The sequence below is a fragment of the Ahaetulla prasina genome, chromosome 5, assembly GCF_028640845.1.
Source record: "Ahaetulla prasina isolate Xishuangbanna chromosome 5, ASM2864084v1, whole genome shotgun sequence".
NCBI classification, from domain to species: domain Eukaryota; kingdom Metazoa; phylum Chordata; class Lepidosauria; order Squamata; family Colubridae; genus Ahaetulla; species Ahaetulla prasina.
Window position 1 is genome coordinate 15,445,963 of NC_080543.1, and position 12,354 is coordinate 15,458,316.

Below are 12,354 nucleotides of genomic sequence, written 5' to 3' on the forward strand. Positions count from 1 at the left end.
ATTAGAAGCTGCATTCTGATTTTTGCATCAACATTCTTCTCTATGAAATTTATTCTGTTACTTCCGGTTACAACAATCCCAACATTCTAAGGATTTTATTTCTCAAAGCTTAAAACAATATTTTGTCTCTGAATGTATTCCAGGTTTAATCTGCATTAAGTACTTAAAACAATGGTCAGATAATGCAGCTGTTTTGTAAGAGGGTTTAAAAAGGGGGAAAAAAGACACATGCTAATTAGCAGCTTTGTCACCATGGATGAAACAGCAGAAATCACTTTGGCTCAAAGCTTTTTCAACTTGTACCATATCCTAATTGAACATCAGAAACCTATGGCAACCCACCCGTTAATCTGAGCTGGATGGAGCAATTTGAAGATATGCCAATGAAGGCAATTAAGGAGAGTCAGAAAGAAGAAAAGGTTCCATAAGAAATGTATAATGTCCCACCTTAGATAGCACCCAAACAGGATTAAGCCAGATCTAAGCTACAAGCGGTGTGGCTCAGTGGCTAAGACGCTGATCTTGTCAATCGAAAGGTCAGCAGTTCGAATCCCTAGTGCCGCGTAACGGGGTGAGCTCCCGTTACTTGTCCCAGCTTCTGCCAACCTAGCAGTTCGAAAGCACGTAAAAAATGCAAGTAGAAAAATAGGGACCATTTTTGGTGAGAAGGTAACAGCGTTCCGTGTGCCTTTGGCATTTAGTCATGCCGGCCACATGACCACGGCAATGTCTTCGGACAGCACTGGCTCTTCGGCTTTGAAATGGAGGTGAGCACCGTCCCCTAGAGTCGGGAACAACTAGCACATATGTGCAAGGGGAACCTTTACCTTTACCTTAAGCTACATTCTGCTTACTGATAACTAGAGTTCTGCTACTTGACTTCATTTTGAGATCAACATTATTTTTCTTAAACAGGTAGTCCTTATGATTACAGTTGGAACCAGAATTTCCATTTACTAAGCATTTACTCAGGTGTTAAGTCAGTTATGCACAATTTTACAACCTTTTTGTCATAGCTAGGTTAATCACTAAAGTTGTTAAATGAATCACTCACTTGTTGAGTAGATCCAGTTTACCTCATTGATTTTATCGGAAGCCAAGCCTTGCTGCAAGATCGCACAAATAGTGATTAATTACATGACACTGCAACATGGCCAAAAATACACGCTGATTGCCAAGTTCCTGAATTTTGGTTACATGACCGTGGGAATGCTGCAATGGCCGTAACTGTGAGGACCAGTTATAAGTCACATTTTCAGTGCCTTTGTTAACGTCTAATTGTCGCAAAATTAAGAGTTGTAAATTGAGGGCCACCTATAATTAATTGAAAGATATAATGCAAAACACAAGTTTTTAGGGAGTGGGAAGCAACTGTCTTAAAATTGGGCCCTTAGGTTGACTGATTGGGATCTCCAGAGGAAACCATGATTGTACCTAAGGATGGTATGATGTTGCTGGAATGGGCAGGTCTTACATTTCTGGTCCATTGGGGATTAAACACATTACTTTAAACCAATGCTTCTCAATTATTTTCTGTCATGCCCCCCTAGGAAGAAGAAAACATTTTTCGCGCCCCCCACGCGACTGTAAACACGGGGCTTAGCTTGTTATGACAGTGTTTGCAGAGGTCAAACGCGCCTCCCTTTACAGAGCCTCGCACCCCCCCGGGGGGCCCGCCCCACTATTTGAGAAGCACTGCTTTAAACACATTATTAAGCGTTTAAAGGATGCAGAATCTTAACCTAACCCAAGCCCCAGATCAAAATGGTTTGGTAAATTCATATCAGAGGTCTTATGCAGATCAAGGTTTCTTCAGCCTTGTTTTAGCACTAAATCAGAAGCTCAGTATGATGCATGGTTAAGATGCTAGACTACAGGTAGTTCCTGATTTACGACCACAATTGAAGCCAAAATTTATGTTGCTAAGTGAAACATTTGTTAAATGCGTTTTGCCCCATTTTACAACTTTTCTTGTAAAATGGGGCAAAAGTGAATCACGGTAGTTGACAAGTCAGTAACCTGGTTGTTAAGTGGATCTGGTTTTGCCATTGACTTTAGAATAACAGTTAGAAGGGACCTTGGAGGTTTTCTAGTCCACTTTTGAGAAGGTCGCAAAAGGGGATGCCATGACCCTCATAAATATGAACCAGTTGTCAAGCCTCTGAATTTTGATCACATGATCTTGGGGATGCTACAAACGTCGTAACTGTGAAAAGCGGTAACTAAATGAACTGTCGTAAGTCGAGGACTACTTAGTAGAAACTGGAGACAAGTGATCAAGCTAAACATGAGCACTAAAGTTCATTTTCACCCCATCTTAGCTCAATCTACTCCACAGGACTGTTGTTGATGCATTTAAAAAAATTAGAAGGAAAGATTTTCGGGAGAAAATTTTTTTTTCCAACTGTGATAGACTGCTTTGGAGAAAGAGCAGGAATTAAAAGAAAAAAATAAATGAAACAAATAAATAAAGTCTTAGCCTTGCATAAATCTTGGGTAACGAAACAGTCAGGCAATTATAACCCATAGGATTTGTTTGGAAACGTGGTCGCATTTCCCCCAAAAAGAGATAAAAGATAATCCGCAAAAGTTTATTGAAAAAGCAATGATTAAACAAACAAACTTCAAGCTGTTTTATATAAGGCTTGTCCAACTACAGAAGGCAAGCTGTGGGTACAAATATTATAGTCATGTCAGCTTCAAAGATACAAATAATTTGTAAGAATCCCTGCCTACATTTTTTATATAAGGCATAAATAAAATATGGGTTTTATTTTACATATATTGTAGCATGGGGGTCAGGAATGCGACTATAGCACTTACTAGAGGTTCAATAATGTGAAGCGCAACAGGGTGCAAGCTGAATTATTGAAATTAAAAATGGAAGTGTGAAAACAGCATTTCATTAAATTCAAGATCATTTAATATGCTATTTAGGCTGCTCAGCAGCCAATAAAAACAGAACAGGGAGCAAAAATTCTATTTGCAGAGGATGGCAATGGAAAAAACCCTCTGGTCACATCACTCTTAAATAAGGGCCATCATTTCAGAATCTGGATTGTTGATACTGCAATCCTGCAAAAGTTAAGGTTTTAGGATAGGATAGCGTTAGCATCCACGTATTGCAGACTAACTCTGCCCATTGCCAGGCGTTCGATCCTCATTGGCTTAAAGTTGACTCAGCCTTCCGAGGTCGGTAAAATGAGGACCCAGATCATTGGGGGCAACATGCTGACTCTGTAAAACTGTTTTAAGAGGGCTGTAAAGTCTATATGAGCTATTCATACACTGAACTTAGCCATACCACGTGTACATTTTAACTTGCTATGATATAGGAACAGGTAAGGTAGGTTTAATGAATAAAATATAGTTAAATAACTGAGCATTTAGCACAGGGGTGTCAAATTCGATTTCATCAAGGGCTGCCTCAGGGTTGTGTTTGACCTCGGAGGGCCTGGGGGCGTGGCTGGGGAGGTCGTGGCCAGCTCGACGTCACTCGTTGAGGCTCCGTTTTTGGCCCCGATGGCCTCCTGCAGCGTTCTGCCAGCGAAAACAGAGTTCGGGGAGATGGTTGCAGCCAAAAACGGAGCCTCCCAACTTCCGTTTTGGCTGGCAGAGGCACTGCGTGTCAGCCTCCACTCCAATCTTCATATAGTTTTGAATGATTATATCAGTAGATAGAATGTAGAATGTTTATTTCTGTATTATAAACTGTTAAGGAAATGAGATGTATCATGCCTCCATCCAGGGTGAGGGAAAGGAGCCTATTATGTGTGTCGGCTGACATAACAGGGGGGAGGGATGATTAACTATTGAGTGTTATCAGCGCGCGCTTTTCTAACCGACACTTCATTCCTAAGTTGACTGACATCCAGAGACCTGTGGAAGAAGATTACCACGAGGGGCCGTGAAGGAGTTGGCATTGGACCAGACCAGCCTGACCTCCTGGAGGAGGAGGGACAATTGGGGGGATATGATATGTTAGCCATATTTTGTCTCAGTTCCAGCTTTGCTTGGCTGCTATCAAGACTGTAAAAGTAAAAGTACTTGTTTTCATTCCAAATGGAGTCAAGGTGAATTCTTTCCTATTTACCGTCGGAGGTAGCCTGACATTAAGCTGGAACTCACATCATGTCTACCAACCAGGATTGCAATCGCAATACCGAGGGGGGAGAAAACCCAAATGTGATGGAAGGCCTGCTGCCGGCTGAGCTGGGGGAGGCGTCCGGAGGGATTTCTGCTGACACTTTAACCCTGAGCTGGAAGATTGCAGAGCTCGTGGGCAGAGCAACTAAAACTGGAAGAGGAAGGGTGGAAACCAAGCACCAAAAGCTTCCTCTGGAGTAACTAAAAGGAAAAAGAAAAAAGGAAAAGAAAAACTTTCGGAAACAGAACAAGAGATAAGGGACAAGCTCCAGTTGGAGGAAGCCTTACGTCTGTTCCGTGAAGTGAAAGTGAGGCAAGCAGCTCGCCAAAGGTATGAATCCCCTATTCGGTCCTCCAGGTGGGAGGGAGAAGAGGAGGAAGAGAATACAAAGGGGCCAGCTAAGGGTGACTTCCAGGGTGGTGAGATTTCTGAAGAGCCAAGGCTGGAAACTCTTTCCCCAGAGGAGGCTGAATTGGATGAGGGCCGGGCGCCACCTGCTGACCAAGCAAGGCCACGCAGGGGAAGGAAAAAGCCAAAATTCCCCATATCAGAGAAATTTGATGGAAATGCGAAGGAGTTGGGACTGTTCCTGGCGAAAGTGAATGACCACATGATAGACTGGGGGGAAGATTATTGGTCACAGGCAGCACAAGTGAGAGCTGTGACTCATAATTTGACCGGAAGAGCAGCTGCGTGGTATGTGTCGTTACATACAAACCACTCCCCCTTACTGCAAAACTACGAGCATTTTATGACTGCACTGAGGAGGAGGTTTGAGGACCCCCTGGCAGAGCAAAAGGCCAAAGGTCGGATGAAAACCATCAGGCAAGGGAGGAGGCCGGTGGCTGATTATAACCAGGAGTTCAGTGATTTAGTTCCCTTGATGAGAGGGTGGTCGGAGGTGACCCTTGTAGACATTTTCAAAGATGGTCTGAATGGAGATCTCTATGAACTGTGTCGAGCACGAGCCTCTCCAACTACGCTGTATGGCTGGTACACCCTGGCAGCAGAGATGGAAATCGAGTTAGTGAAGGACCGCGCAGAAGACAGCGCATTGGAGGGCCATCCTTGGCCGTTTTCCAGAAGGAACTTATAGGGACGTCCTAGATTGGAGGGAGGAAGACCACGTTCGTCTGCGTGCTACAGATGTGGAAAAGAAGGCCACCGAGCAGCCAACTGTAGGGTTAAGTTGATGCCAAGCGCGACCTCTGGTGGTGAAAAGGAACCAGTGAAGCCAGCGGCTAAGGCGCGTAAACCAGCAAAAGTGGGGGAGGCGTTGCCAAGAAGGGCACGCCCATCAAGGAGGAGGCGAAGTGTCGACCGATACTGATGACAGCAAAACCACGTCAGAGTCCGATGAAGACCTTCTGGTGAGTTGGGCACGGGGCCCTTGGACATTCCAGTTAATCTACATGTACCCTCTTCGGGTAATAAGGGGGAACTGCTAGCACTACTCGATTCTGGATGCACTAGATGTATGGTCAGTCCCGAACTAGTAGAAAAAATGGAACTAAGGTTGAGAACCTTAAGTAGGCCCATAGCGTTTGCCCAGTTAGATGGCTCTGTGGCAGGGGAGGCCCGCCCATTTCGTAACGGAACCCCATAGAAATGATAATAGGAGACCACCGAAATTCTGAACTTCATAGTAGCCCCAGGAATGGACCAACCCCTGTTGTTAGGCTTGTCATGGTTGCGAAATGGAACCCCATATTAACTGGAGAACGGGAGTCCCTCGTTTCCGTTCAAAACCTTAAAAGGGAAAAGGGGAAACCCAAGAAGGGACCTACCGTGACCTTGCACCAGGATAAGTTAGGGGCAATGATTGAACGGATAGACGGGAAGAGAGAATACCCAAGGAATACTGGGACTTGCGAAGTCTTTAGTGAGAAAGCATCAGACGTACTTCCTCCCCATAGGCCTATTGACTGTGCCATAGACATCCTTCCGGGGTAAAGCTTCCAAAGCCAAAAGCTTATCCCATGACCCAAAAGGAATTGGGAGAACTACGTAAATTCATAGACAAAACCTAGAGCGGGCTTTATCCAACCGGCTAGGCCTCGTGTGGCAGCGCCAGTGATGTTCCGGGAAAAGAAAGATGGCTCTTTCGTCTTATAGTTGACTATAGGAACCTAAACGCGGTGTGCGCCGAAAACATATATCCCATGCCACTCATGAAAGATATGTTAGCACATTTAGCGAAGGGAAAATTCTTCACCAAACTGGACCTGCGAGAAGCCTACTACAGAGTTCGTATAAAAGAGGGGGATGAATGGAAAACCGCTTTCAACTGTCCACTAGGATGTTTCCAGTTTCGAGTACTGCCATTTGGACTGCAGGGGGCGCCCGCAGTTTTTATGCAACTAATAAATGAAATACTCCATCAGCATTTGTTCAAAGGAGTTCTTGTCTACCTTGACGACATACTTATCTATACAGAAACAATGGAAGAACATATTAAACTAGTAAGAGCTGTACTCAAAAAGTTATTATCTGCAGAACTATATTGCAAGCTATCCAAATGTGATTTCCATCAAACCAAAATAGACTACTTAGGGTATCGCATTTCGGCTGATGGGTTAGAAATGGATCCAGAAAAAGTGAAAGCTGTCCTGGAATGGGCCCCCCCACGCACACGCAAACAACTCCAAAGTTTTTTAGGATTCGCAAATTTCTATCGTCAATTCATCCCCTCCTTTGCTCAAATTGCTTTACCAATCACTAACCTCTTAAAAACTAAAGGAGACACAAAACCCAAACCATCATTACCTCTCGAATGGACAATGGAATGTCAGGCAGCATTTGAAAAATTGAAACGACTTTTTGCCGCTGAACCTATTTTAAAGCACCCTGACATGGATGTTCCTTTTGTAATACAAGCTGATGCAAGTGATGTAGCAGTCGGAGCCGTCCTGCTCCAAAACAATGCTGATGGTAATTTACAACCCTGAGCTTTCACTTCGAAAATTGACTGAAACTGAAAGACGATGGGCTATTTGGGAAAAGGAAGCATTTGCAGTTCATTGGGCTCTACGCACATGGAGACAATTCTTAGAAGGTTCAAATCATCCTTTTGAAGTTTGGACTGATCACAAAAATCTAGAAGCTCTAAAGACTCCTAGAAAACTTTCACCTAAACAAGCCCGCTGGGCTCAATATTTTAACCGCTTTAATTTTACTTTACATTATATTCCTGGGGGAAAAAACTTCTTAGCAGATGCTCTCTCACGTTTACCCCAATACAATTGCACTCGCGCCGAGGTGGTTCAACCAATCCTTCCCGTCCAACAGTTGGCGGCCCCAGCAATAACTAGAAGCCACTCCAAAGCTGACCCCTCACTCCCAGATGAACTAACCAAGTCGTTTAAAGAAGCTTTAAACACCGATGACTGGTACTTAACCCATTCCCATGAATGCACACTCCGTGATGGACTAGCTTGGATTGGAACAAAACTATATGTTCCTCTATCACTCAGAGAAACCATCCTACAACGATGCCATGATGCCAAAATGGCAGGGCATTTTGGATTTGTGAAAACTTTGCATCTTCTTAAAAAGACAATTTTGGTGGCCAAGTCTTAAAAAAGACATTCAAGCATATGTAGCAAGTTGCCCTATTTGTGCATCATCCAAAAGGCCTCCAGGAAAACCTCCTGGACTACTTCAAACTGTAGCCAGGCCAGGAACCCCATGGAAAGAAATATCCATGGATTTCATAGTGGAATTACCTGAAAGTTCAGGCAATACTGTTATATGGGTTGTGACTGACCTTTTCTCCAAACAAGTCCATTTTATTCCATGTTCAAAATACCCTCCTCAAAGACTCTAGCAAAGTTGTTTGTACAACACATTTATAGACTTCACGGAGTTCCTGATCGCATCATTTCAGATCGAGGAGTTCAATTCACTTCTCAATTTTGGAAAGAATTTTACGACTCATTGGCTCCGCCCAAGGATTAAGCTCCTCCCATCATCCTCAAACTAATGGAAGCTGTGAGCGTTCGAACTCTGTACTAGAACAATATCTGCGATGTTATGTTAACTACCAGCAAGACAATTGGTCTGATCTCTTACCTTTTGCTGAAGTTGCCTACAACAACTCAATTCATAGTAGCACAGGATTTACTCCTTTAAAATAGCTTCAGGTCAAGATTTTGTTCCTATCTCGGAACTCCCAAAGGAAGAAACTACTGTTTCCTCTTTGTCAGAATGGATAGATCAAATACAAAGCACATGGAAAATGACTACTTAAGCGATCGGCGGCGCTCACCGTGCGCATTAAAAACAAGCAGATAAAAAAAGGTCCCCTGAGAATAAATATCAAGTGGGCGATAAGGTTTATCTTTCCACCAAATATCTTCAAACCACTCAGAAATCTAAGAAACTTGGACCCAAATATGTGGGACCTTTCCCCATAGTAAAAATCATCAACCCGTGACGGTACAACTAGATTTACCAAAAACACTTAGAAGAATCCACCCCGTTTTCCATGTCAGTTTGCTGAAACCTGAACACACGTCTACTTTCCGTCCTAACCGTACACCCCCTCCTATACCAATTCTCATAGAGGGAGAACAACACTTTGAAATAAAAGAAATTTTAGATTCAAGAAAACATAGAAATAAAATTCAATATCTTATTTCCTGGAAACATTTCCCGTTATCCCAAGCTGAATGGGTGAACAAAGAAGATGTTCGTGCATCGGAAAAGATAGCACAATTCTATAAAAAATATCCTGACAAACCCTAACTTCTCTTTTTTCTTTCTAGGACTGACGTCCTTGTTGCAGGAGGGCCGAATGTCAGCCTCCACTCCAATCTTCGTATACTTTTGAATGATTATATCAGTAGATAGAATGTAAAATGTTTATTTCTGTATTATAAACTGTTAAGGAAATGAGATGTATCATGCCTCCGTCCAGGGTGAGGGAAAGGAGCCTATTATGTGTGTCGGCTGACATAACAGGGGGGAGGGATGATTAACTATTGAGTGTTATCAGCGCGCGCTTTTCTAACCGACACTTCATTCCTAAGTTGACTGACATCCAGAGACCTGTGGAAGAAGATTACCACGAGGGGCCGTGAAGGAGTTGGCATTGGACCAGACCAGCCTGACCTCCTGGAGGAGGAGGGACAATTGGGGGGATATGATATGTTAGCCATATTTTGTCTCAGTTCCAGCTTTGCTTGGCTGCTATCAAGACTGTAAAAGTAAAAGTACTTGTTTTCATTCCAAATGGAGTCAAGGTGAATTCTTTCCTATTTACCGTCGGAGGTAGCCTGACACTGCGGCCGATCCTTCACTTTTTCCAGGGCGGGCCCACAGGCCAGTTCTAAGCACAACGCAGACCAGATGCAATCCGCAAGCCTTGAGTTTGACACCCTTGATTTAGCACATTGTGTAAATCTTACTACAGGTAGTCTTCAACTTATAACCATTCATTTAGTGACCATTCAAAGTTACAACGGCATTGAAAAAAGTGACTTATGATCATGGTTTGCAGCATCCCCATGGTTATACGATCAGAGTTTGGGTGCCTGGCAACCGATTCATATTTATGATGGTTACTGTGACTCGGAAGTAAAAAAACCAGCTTCTGGGGAAAAACATTGTCAGTTGTGGTCATGTGACTGTGGGCCATTACAATGCCTATGACTGGGCCAGCCAAAAATGCAGTCACATGACCTTGGGGTGGTAAGAGATGGCCATCATAGCTTTAGAACCAGGTAGTAAGTATTTTCTGGAAAATTCATTGTAACTTTGAACAGTCACTAAATGACCAGTCATAGATCAAGGACTATCAGTGGTGAGTTTCAATTTTTTTTACTACCGGTTCTGTGGGCGTGGCTTAGAGGTCATGGCATGGTTTGGTGGGTGTGGCAGGGGAGGGATACTGTAAAATCTCTATTCCCACCCCTCTCCAAGGGAAGGTTACTGCAAAAATCCCCATTTCTTCCCGATCAGCTGGGACTTGGGAGGGAGAGAATAGATAGGAGTGGGGCCAGTCAGAATTTTTACTACCGGTTCTCCAAACAACTAAAACTTTCCACTACCGGTTCTCCAGAACTGGTCAAACCTGCTGAAACTCACCTCTGATCTGTACAGATTGGAGAAAAATGAGGGGAAATCCCCACTTAGTAAGATGGTGGCTAAGGAACACCAGCCAAATGAGTCTAGAATATCCCTGCTGAGCCTAAAATATCCATGCTGAGCATAGCCTACCTCGCAGGATTGATAAATAAGCAGATGACTTTCTGACTTGTGGTTCAAATGCTTAGAAAGAAGACGGGATGAAAACTCAATTACATTCTTATCGCCGACATAAAAGCAGAATTTCCAACTAATGTCACTGCATTCAGGCCATAAAAGTGCAATCTGTATTGCCATTACCAGGAAAATGCAAATGCAGGAAACCATTTCTGCTATCTCAATATTTCCAATAAACTCGATTTTCCTCAGCATTTAAATATCTGCCTTTTCCCTCACTCATATTCCTTAGGCTAGTATCCTGTTTCTCTGCAAAGAAAGCTGGTGCTCCCCTCAAGATTTATAAAAGTTTGCTCCCCAGAGTCATCTAACATCCCTGATTCTCCATTTCCGGAAATCAATCTTAGATCCCTGCAAGTTCACGTAAACCTTAATTGGACTGCACACCTCTGAACGAATTTGGATAACACCATAAAGTTCAACTTTCACCAGTGTTCCCGAGTTTGGTGGTGCCCCCCGGAGGCGCTGACCTACAACTTCCACAGTCCCCAATCCATTCCGCATGTGTGAATTGGGACTAAAGGAAGCCGAAGTCCATGGTTGAGGATACCAGAAAAATGCCCACAACGAGCAACAATCGCTGTCCCAAAGGTGCTTTTTCAGGAGGCAACTGGACTTTGTTTTTTCTTTGAAGACATTTCGCTTCTCATCCAAGAAGCTTCTTCAGCTCTGACTGGATAGTGGGGAATGGAAGGATTTATACTCCTTGCAGACAGCTGGTCATTTGCATCCTTTTAGAGGGTCGCTGAAGCACTTGGAGGTTTATCTGTGTCCTCAGGGTCACCTGAATGGGGCTCCTGGTTCTTATGTTCTGCAATTTTTCCTCTGGAAATCCATTCCCACTCCCACACCATTCAAAGGGTGTTCATCCCAAATTGTATAGTTAAATCCTTCCATTCCCCACTATCCTGTCAGAGCTGAAGAACCTTCTTGGATAACAACGAAACGTCTTCAGAGAAAAAACAAGAAAGTCTAGTTGCCTCCTAAAAAAGCACCTTTGGGACAACCATGAGCTGGATAAATCTCTACAGACAACAGTCGCTGTGTTTTTACTATTCAATTCAATTCAGAAGGGACCTTGGAGGTCTTGTAGTCCAACCCCCTGCCCAAGCAGGACACCTTATACCAGTGATGGCTAATCTTTTCCAGACCGAGTGCCCAAAGTGCACGCGCCTGAACCCCCAAAATGCAATGTGCATGCGACCCCTGCACATGCACCCCCTGCACATGCGCCCTGCCCCACACAAGCATGCATGTTCCCCGCATGCCGCCCACGCTTGTGCGACAGAGACCCGAAGATCAGCTGGCCAGCGGGAGGTGAGCGCGCATGCACAGCAGAGCTAAACTAGGGCAACGGTTTGCGTGCCATCAGAGAGGGAGCTGCGTGCCACCTCTGGCACCTGTGCCATAGGTTTGCCATCACAGCCCTATACCATTTCAGACAAGTGTCCAGTCTCTTCTTAAAAACCTCCAGTGATGAAGCACCCACAACTTCTAATAATAATAACAATAATAACAACAGAGTTGGAAGGGACCTTGGAAGCCTTCTAGTCCAACCCTCTGCCCAGGCAGGAAAACCTGCACCATCTCCGACAGATGGTTATCCAACATTATCTTAAAAATTTCCAGTGTTGGAGCATTCACAACTTCTGCAGGCAAGTCGTTCCCCTTATTAGTTGTTCTGTCAGGAAATTTCTCCTTAGTTCTAAGTTGCATCTCTCCTTGATTAGTTTCCACCCATTGCTTTTTGTCCTGCCTTTAGGTGCTTTGGAGAATAGCTTGACTCCCTCTTCTTTGTGGCAACCCCTGAGATATTGGAACACAGCTATCATGTCTCCCCTAGTCCTTCTTTTCATTAAACTAGACATACCCAGTTCCTGCAACCGTTCTTCATATGTTTTAGCCTCCAGTCCCCCAATCATCTTTGTTGCTCTTCTCTGCAC

At 43.9% G+C, this 12,354-nt stretch overlaps 1 protein-coding gene across 9 annotated transcripts in view; it reads right to left on the reverse strand.

The window, feature by feature from the left end:
• Positions 1-12,354, reverse strand: part of CMTR2 (cap methyltransferase 2) — a 154,594-nt gene that overhangs the window by 66,257 nt on the left and 75,983 nt on the right. The window lies entirely within an intron of this gene.